Source organism: Mus caroli, chromosome X, assembly GCF_900094665.2.
Source record: "Mus caroli chromosome X, CAROLI_EIJ_v1.1, whole genome shotgun sequence".
NCBI lineage: Eukaryota > Metazoa > Chordata > Mammalia > Rodentia > Muridae > Mus > Mus caroli.
Genome location: NC_034589.1, coordinates 128,286,433 through 128,295,172, shown reverse-complemented (window position 1 = coordinate 128,295,172; position 8,740 = coordinate 128,286,433). Strand labels below are relative to the sequence as shown.

Sequence of the window (8,740 nt, the reverse complement as noted above, 5' to 3'; positions counted from 1 at the left end):
TGTGTCTATGTATGTGTGTCTGTGTGTCTCTGTCTCTGTCTCTCTCTTGTGTGTGTGTGTGTGTGTGTGTCTCTGTGTGTCTGTCTCTGTCTCTCTTGTGTGTGTGTGTCTGTGTGTGTCTATGTATGTGTGTCTGTGTGTCTCTGTCTCTGTCTCTCTCTTGTGTGTGTGTGTGTCTCTGTGTGTCTGTGTGTGTCTATGTATGTGTGTCTGTGTGTCTCTGTGTGCCTCTGTCTCTGTCTCTCTCTCTCTTGTGTGTGTGTCTGTGTGTGTCTATGTATGTGTGTCTGTGTGTCTCTGTCTCTGTCTTGTGTGTGTGTGTCTGTGTGTGTCTATGTATGTGTGTCTGTGTGTCTCTGTCTCTGTCTTGTGTGTGTGTGTCTGTGTGTGTCTATGTATATGTGTCTGTGTGTCTCTGTGTGTCTCTGTCTCTCTCTTGTGTATGTGTGTGTCTGTGTATATGTGTCTGTGTGTCTCTGTCTCTCTCTTGTGTGCGCTCGTGCTCACACACTCACCAATTTTCTTAACGGAAGCTTAATGCCACTCCTCGAGCCAATCAAAAGCTTTGACAGTGACATGCCAGTAATGGAAGCTATCAGCTACACGGTTTTAGGTTATTGTTGCTGTTTTTTATTCTAAGATTTTTCAAGGTGGCTGGGAGGAGGGAGCTGGAAATAAAGTCAGACCAATTCTCATTATTTATTATAATTTTCAATTTTAAAATTGAGATGAACATAAGCTGTTCTATTTAGTTCACCTGTACAGTCATACCACATTACATAAAACATATGTCAGCCTGCCAATTTACCTGCCTGGGATTTGGCCACCGGGCATTTAACAGTCAGTGTAACTGAACTATACACAAACAACTAATAGAGTTAGACTAATTACTTAATGGGACAAGAGTACACAAAAATCAAAAGGGGGGGGATAATGCAAAGAAACTGACTTTCATGCATGAGTCATTGCCTTTTAAAAAACAAACATTTCATTAAAAGCTAAAAATATAGGACATTGTTCAAGAATGAAGAAAAAATCATAAGCGTGGCTCAGAGTTGGTAAAAAATGATGTATAAATGTGTATAAAAATATATAGTAAAGGGATTCTTTCCCTAGGATGCCTATCTGTGAGCAAATGCAGTGTGTGTGCTATGTGGCAGTTTCAGTGTGTGAAATCAAAGGCACTGAGAAGGACGTTTCAAAGAAAAGCTATGCACAATACCTGAATAAAACAGTTCCTACAATATGAAAGCGTTTTCTTTCATTAGAAAAAAATTAAGAAGCAACTTTTAAAAAATGTTCCTTATCAGAAAGGCGATGCCAGCGATTAAAGCAGTTCGCATATATCTAAAAGGCCTGGAGACAGGCAGGGGTAAAGAAGAATATAAATCATTCCCAGAAAGATGGCCACCATTAGCAGTATAAGGAACTTTATATACTGTAAGGAAGAATTGTGAAGAAAGGAAAATTGGTCAGTGGAGATGTTATAACTAAGATTATGGCCCTTTCAAACAAATATAATCAGCATCTTTAGAAATCGTGGTGTGACTGTAAATTTGCACTTCTAAATCAACTCTAGTCCCTTGCTAACATTTCCCTTTCTCACAGCCCTGGAAGCTGCTGTCTTGCTCTCTGCTTCTATGAGATTAACTTTTTTACAAAGCTAAGAAAATCATGGAATTCTGCTACTCAAAATCTTTTACTTGAAATTTGCTAGGAGAGCAGTTCTTAAAATGGATGTTCCTAAACACATGCAGGGTTAACTCTATGTGGTGAAGGAGAGGCTCAAAACATTGGCTCGGGCAATCATTTCACAATGCACAGCATATCAAACCACTACAGTGAACATTTTGGATACAAGTTTATTTGCCAATTATGCAGCATAAAGTTGGGTAAAGATTTAGTGATATCATCTGGGTATGGTTATACCTGGCTGTAGCCCCAACCAGTGTGGAAAACTGAAATGGAAGGATTGCTTGTATCAAAAGTTCATCACCACCTCAGGTTAATTGTTATGGTTTGAGATGTAAATGTTTTCAAAAGCTCATTTTCTAAAGGTGTTGTTACCAGCCTGGGGCACTACTACAGATTCATCAAACCTTTCAGAAGTGGGTCTAAAACATATTGATGGTGTATCCTTGAAGGGCGTGTTGAGATCCCATCCTTTCCAGTCTTCATTTGTGTTCATAACCACAACAGGGTTAGTAATTACACTACATAGCTACGTGGTCTACTATGATGCTTTCGCCAGCCTAGAGGGACTGGACTAAATGATTGTGGACTGAAATCTCAACACCATGAACCATCATCAACTTTACCTACTTTAATTTTTCTCAAGTATTTTTGTTACACTGGCAAAACTGAACCAAATCAAACAAAAACATACCAACAGCAGTAAAACCCAGTCTCAAAAAAAAAGCCAGTAAAATTAGAGTACATGAATATATTAAATTCTGTGACTCATTATTTGAGTTTCCTTTCAATCTATGTGAAAGTCAGAAGATTATAAATATAGATCTCATTTAGACAAGTATTTGTTTAACTTCCTCCATGTAAGAGCCAACATTCTCATGGCTTTGTAAAAGATCAGGAATAATTCTCAAATTTAGGCAAGTACATACATGCAAACACACTGACCACAAATATACATTAAGCATATATAGACAGATAGACAGACAGATGATAAACTAAGACAAATAATGGTACAAATATAAGCAGCTAATGGCTTTTTCAGTTATTTTAACTAATAGACCATAATTGGGAATGTTCCAGATAATATTAACAATAGCTTATACTTAAAGACAACTGTTTTAAGGCAGGGTCTCACACTGTAGCCCAGGCTTGTCTTTAACCCACTCTGTAGCCAGGCTGGCCTCAGACATTCACTAACCCTCTTGCCTCATCCCCCCCAAATGCTGAGATTATAAACATAAGCCAACATACTAGGCCTAAGGATTAATTTTAAGATATTAACACAGCTTAGCCTTTCTTCATCTGAGAGCACTCTGTATTATTATTTCTAACAGGAAGCTATAGGTAGATGTGTGGAAGGTCTCTATCTAGGGAACTAATTTGAGTATCAGAGTCCCAGACTCAAATGGTAGGAGTGGGAAGAGCTGGTAGCTAGGATCATCTTGCTTGCAGCTGGTCATACTGTCTGAAAGGCAGGGCCCAGACAATGAAACCAGCTGTATATTAGCTAGCTCAATTGTTGTGCAAAGCCATCTTGAAAAACTGGTATAACATGGTTCATTGCTCTAGTCATATCTAACAATACATCAACCACTGATATAAAGGACACTTTGAGGACCACATTCCCAGAGTTGGCTAATGTCCAATCATGGTTAACTTGGAAATATTCAAGGTATAAGTTCCACTCTGTTACCTCTTGTATTACAGTCTATTGACATTGTCTATGGTCAAAACTTTTTACAACAAAACCATCGTGTGGTACCTTTAATGAATACTTCATTGGTAAGTACTTACCATAGTAAAGTCTAAGTATTTATATATGCTGTTATATTCATATTTATATGTTATAATATGAACATATAATTTCATATAAGTAGCATTTGTTCATATTTATAGACTCAATTATATTTATAGTATACTATTTATATTAGCATAGTATAGCATTTATATATATTAAATATATGCAACATACACATCCAAACAAACATGTACACATAGACACACAATACAATCTGTAAGGACAATAAACACACCTAATAGGTGAAGAAGCCAACAAGTAGAAATAGGCTTAAAGAAACCAACCATCTATAAGATCCTCACTAATATCTTTTATTGCTGTTCCAATTTCATTATCCATTTACCTCTTGATCTATGGCTACTAATCTTCGTAATAAGCTCGTCCAGAGTGCCTTGATATAGTAATAAATTAGGTAATTTTAATTCTTTCTCAGGAAAGTCACTATCCATTGGCACTACACCTTGAGTTTTACTTATATCTTCCACTCTATTTGATTACTATGTGATCTGTTTACACATAGGAGCTGACTCTTATTATACCATATTACAGTATGATTATTTTACTGTGTGTATATATGCCATGGGTTAATATCATGTATTTTCCTAAATTTCTCTCCACCTTACTTTTGTTTATTTTTAAGTAATCACATTCCTCCATCCAACCTCTTCCATGTACCCATCCCACAACCCCTTAAATTCATGGCCACTGACTTTGTTATTGTTCCATATATATGCCTAAGTACATAACTACCCTGCTCAGGAAGTTACTGTTACTTATATGCATAATGCTTTAGGGGCTGACTGATTGGTGTTGAATAAACAATCAGGGTGCTCATTCCCGAGGATGACAATTTTTCCTGCTCTCAGTATTCCATAGTTGCCTATAGCTCTTTGTCTAGGGGTTGGAGTCTGAGATTTTTCCCTTCCATGTTATCAAGTCTATTGTTGTTCACCTTAATTTCTAAGATAAAGTCTCCCCCTGGCCAACAGTTCACAAATTTGGCTAGACTGTCTGGCCAGTAAAGCCTGATCCTCCTTTCTCCTCCTCCGAAGCACTGGGATTACAGTCAAGCCTTGGCATACTTGGCTTTTCTATGAGTGCTGGGCACCTAATTCAGGTCTTAAAGTCTGTGAAGCAAGTACTTTTCTCAATGGAGACATATTCCCCGCCTTTTAATGTGTGTGTGTGTGTGTGTGTGTGTGTGTGTGTGTGTGTGTGTAGAGCCCATAAGCATATGTTATAGAAGTGTTCTAGTAATATACATTTCAAAACTCAAAATATGGTCACAATATACTTTGCTTTAGTTACCGTATCTCAGAACTCTACATTTCTAGGACTGGCCTTTCCCACGTATGAAATATTCTTAGGGAGAAATGTCACTAGTAGTAATGATTACATCACGTTTAGGGTCTATGTTAGTTGGGACAAAGTGCATCACATATCTTAATTCACATTAATATGTAGCTAAAGGTTTCCATTAACTGTTGAACAGCATAGCTAACTCCTTCCATTATTGAGTACATGAATATCATTAGTATTGTTTCTATCCTCATACCTAGTCTCATTTTTATACTACATATGACTTCTAAAATTTAATGCGTTTTATTGTGATATTTCCATTCATATGATTTTTTCCTTCTCAAAAGTAGTTATTTCTAAGCCATTGCTTATTAATTAAATTTGTTCTTTGACAATTTCATTCATGTATACAACATATGCTGATTACTCTCTCCCTGTGCCTCCCTTATCTTCTTCGAAATCCATCAATCCATTTTTCTGCCTTTCTTGCAAATGATTCCTTCCTATGTATTTTAATTACTATATCTTACTTTTCTTAAAATCACTGCTCCTTAAGAGTAAATGTACAAGCATAATACCAATAGACATGCTAATGTTGAAAGCAAAAAGCTCTTGAGGCTTCAACCCTACAAAAAGAACTAAGGAATGCTGAGAAAGAGTCTCCCCCAGGGAAGAACACACCAACTGCTTAACCAATACTAAATGGTCAGCCCTGGAAACTTTCGTAAAAGTAACATTTTACAGACTGAGCAAATTGTATTTGTGTATTTAGGAAAACACACACATACTTACACACACACACACACACACAGTAACAACAATTAAAGAGGCCAAAAATTTGAAGAACAAGGGGAACTACATGGGAGTGTTTGGAAGGGGAAAATGATGTCATTAACTATAATCTTAAAAATTATTTTTCTCAAGAGTAAATGTAAATCCGGATTTTCTTACTATATATATATTCCATCTCCTATTTTACTGGGTACCACCTTTTCTTTCATTTAAAAGCATTTAATCCAATGTAAGGTGTCACTGAGTACTGCCTTAGATAATGTCAAAATACATACACTATACTTCTCTCCAAATGATGGGTACTGTATTCTACAGTGGTATAGTGATCATAACCACAAGTAGTCTAGTACTTGATGCAATTGTGTCATGAGATTTCTTGTAACATTCTTTTCTATTAAGGTTGTTTCAAGTAGGAATAACAATCCACTTTGGCTTATTTGGTATGCTATTTTCATTCAGAATCCATTGGTATTTTTCATGATGTCTACAAGGTATTTTTTCATCAGCAAAAACAGGATGGTGTGTGCTTATACATCTTTTATGACCCATAAAAGGTATTATTCCTGGGGGCTCATCTGAGTCATTATCAAAACTTAGCTGCTATCATCAATTTATGTAATATTTGCTACTATACCTCGTAATCATCTTCAGAAGGAAGATATCTCTGGAAACAATATCTTCCCTAATATTCTTTTGGTTTGCTTTTTAGTGACAGGGTCTCACTATATAACCCTGGCTGGCCTAGAACTCACAAAGATTCACCTGCTTTTGTGGGATTAAAGGCATGCATCACCATGCCCAGCCTTCCCTAATATTTTAATGATGGGGAAAGTCTCTATAATACAGCTTCATCAACATTTCTATCAATAGAAAACTAAAAATTGTGGCTAAATGTCCAATTAAAGTTGTAAACCTGAGCCGGGCGATGGTGGCGCACGCCTTTAATCCCAGCACTTGGGAGGCAGAGGCAGGCGGATTTCTGAGTTTGAGGCCAGCCTGGTCTACAAAGTGAGTTCCAGGACAGCCAGGACTATACAGAGAAACCTTGTCTCAAAAAAACAAAAAAAGAAAAGAAAAAAGTTGTAAACCTGTACATGAAGCTTTTTACAAAAAAAAAATGTGAACTTATGAAAATCAAATCTATAAGTAACATTACCGCACTCAAATCTTTATAAGCGAAAGTGACTACTGCCCATATATTGGATTGTTTTATCCTCAAAGGAGGAAGATAAAATCAAGTAAGCAGTAAAAGCAGATCCTGCCAAAGCCTTCTGTAATAGGCCAGACGCTTTAATGCTAGTCTTGAAATTCTACTGAGGGAAACTTTGATAAAATGTATTATAATCTATGAAAATTGCTTAATTGAAAGATGATATTAGGCATCTAATGTGCAATGTAGCTTGTGCAATACCAGGCAAAGCTCTTCATAAACCTTATTACTCCTGCCTCCAGAACTGTGAATAATATATTTCTGTTGTTTCAAATCCAGGAATAAACCGTATTACTTCGTAAAGGAGTTTATAGATTTATTATAGCACTTAGAATACAGAAACACGGACCTTACTGTGGACAGACACAAACCACTTTCATCATTGTGACTAACCTTTGCATAGTCAGTCAGTCATATGGGAGACCATTTTTTTCCACCCTCAGAGAGAAAAACCCACATGATATACAAATGTCAAATATTAACACAGTGAATTTACTGAGCAGTCTGGCACTGGAATGCTAAATATCCTTCTGACCTTCGCTGGTAACAGGCTGAACCTGTCACCACTGTGATAAGCTTCTTCACCAAAGAGGACAGAAGGCAATTAAGTTTAAACATTCTGATGTTCAGCATTTATTAATATATGGTAGTACCTAATCCTTATATAGGTTTTATAATACGATTTAAACTTTTCATCTATTGTGAAATTCCATTAATTTCCTTACTCTACAGAAATCTTGTTGCTTCTGGTCCTAAATATACTGGAGGTTTCTTTGCTTTGTGGAAAATTAGTACATGGCATTGCCCAGCCTTTGAGGAACTTTTCAGATCATAAAAACACATTCTGTTGCTTTTATCCCCTGAAAGTGGTAACTACCAATGTCATGGAGAAGTGGTACAACATTGCGTTGTTACACTGACAAACCTTGAAGGGAACAGTAACTAATGATGGTGGCATGGGGAAGAAGGGAGGAATACAAGTAAGTAAATAATTAAGCTCTGGAGGGATACTGCATTTGTTCATGAAGGCTATGTGGGAAATAGAGAAAGACAGAGACAAAGGGAAGGAGGGAGGGAGGAAAGGAAGGAGGGAGGGAGGGAGGGAAGGAGGGAGGGAGGGAAGAGCAGCTCAATAGCTTCTGGCCTAGGGACAATAGAAACTCTGTAGAAAATGGGTGTAATACTGATATGTGCCTGTGTTGACTGGAAAGAACTAGAGGAAAGGGAGATGACATTGCTAAAAGGAGTAAAATTGCTGGAATGACAGCCTTGAGTATACAAAAGCCAGAAAGAGCATGTACACCAGAGAAAGTTGGCTGTGGAAGAAAACATAATATCTGGCAAAACAGAAGCCAGAGAGGAGGAGCAGGATCTAGATGCAGATACAGACAGAAGTACTGATGCAGATCATAAATTTAAAGTCAGTATAGCCACAAACATTTTTTTCTGGTACTTCTGCAAGTCTAGGTGGAGACACAGAGTGCGAGGTAAGGTTTAGCCAGGGTTGATTTCGCCAGCAAGGATGTGCATAGGTTCTACGTGCATGGATCTAGCAAACATTGGATTGAAAGTATTCAGAATAACAATCTGCATCTCTCCTGAATATGTGTAGACTTTTTCCCCCAGTCATTCCCTACAGAACATGGCATAAGTCTGATTTGCGTAATATAAACAATGTATTAGCTATTATAAGCAATCTAGACAGGATCTAAAGTGTTTGTACATGCATACATTATATACAAATACTGTAATGTTTTACATAAGAGACTTCATGGATTTTGAGTATACAACAGGAGGTCCTGAAACCAATCCCCTATGGACACCAAATGGATAATTCTACAACAAAGAAAGTGACAATCTAGCCAGGTGTGGTGCTGCACGCCTTTAATCCCAGCACTCGGGAGGCAGAGGCAGGCGGATTTCTGAGTTCGAGGCCAGCCTGGTCTACA

The 8,740-nt window shown here is 37.3% G+C and overlaps 1 protein-coding gene across 1 annotated transcript in view; it reads right to left on the bottom strand.

Moving 5' to 3' along the window:
- Nucleotides 1-8,740, bottom strand: part of Rnf128 (ring finger protein 128) — a 61,166-nt gene that overhangs the window by 20,937 nt on the left and 31,489 nt on the right. The gene's annotated exons all lie outside the window — the stretch shown is intronic.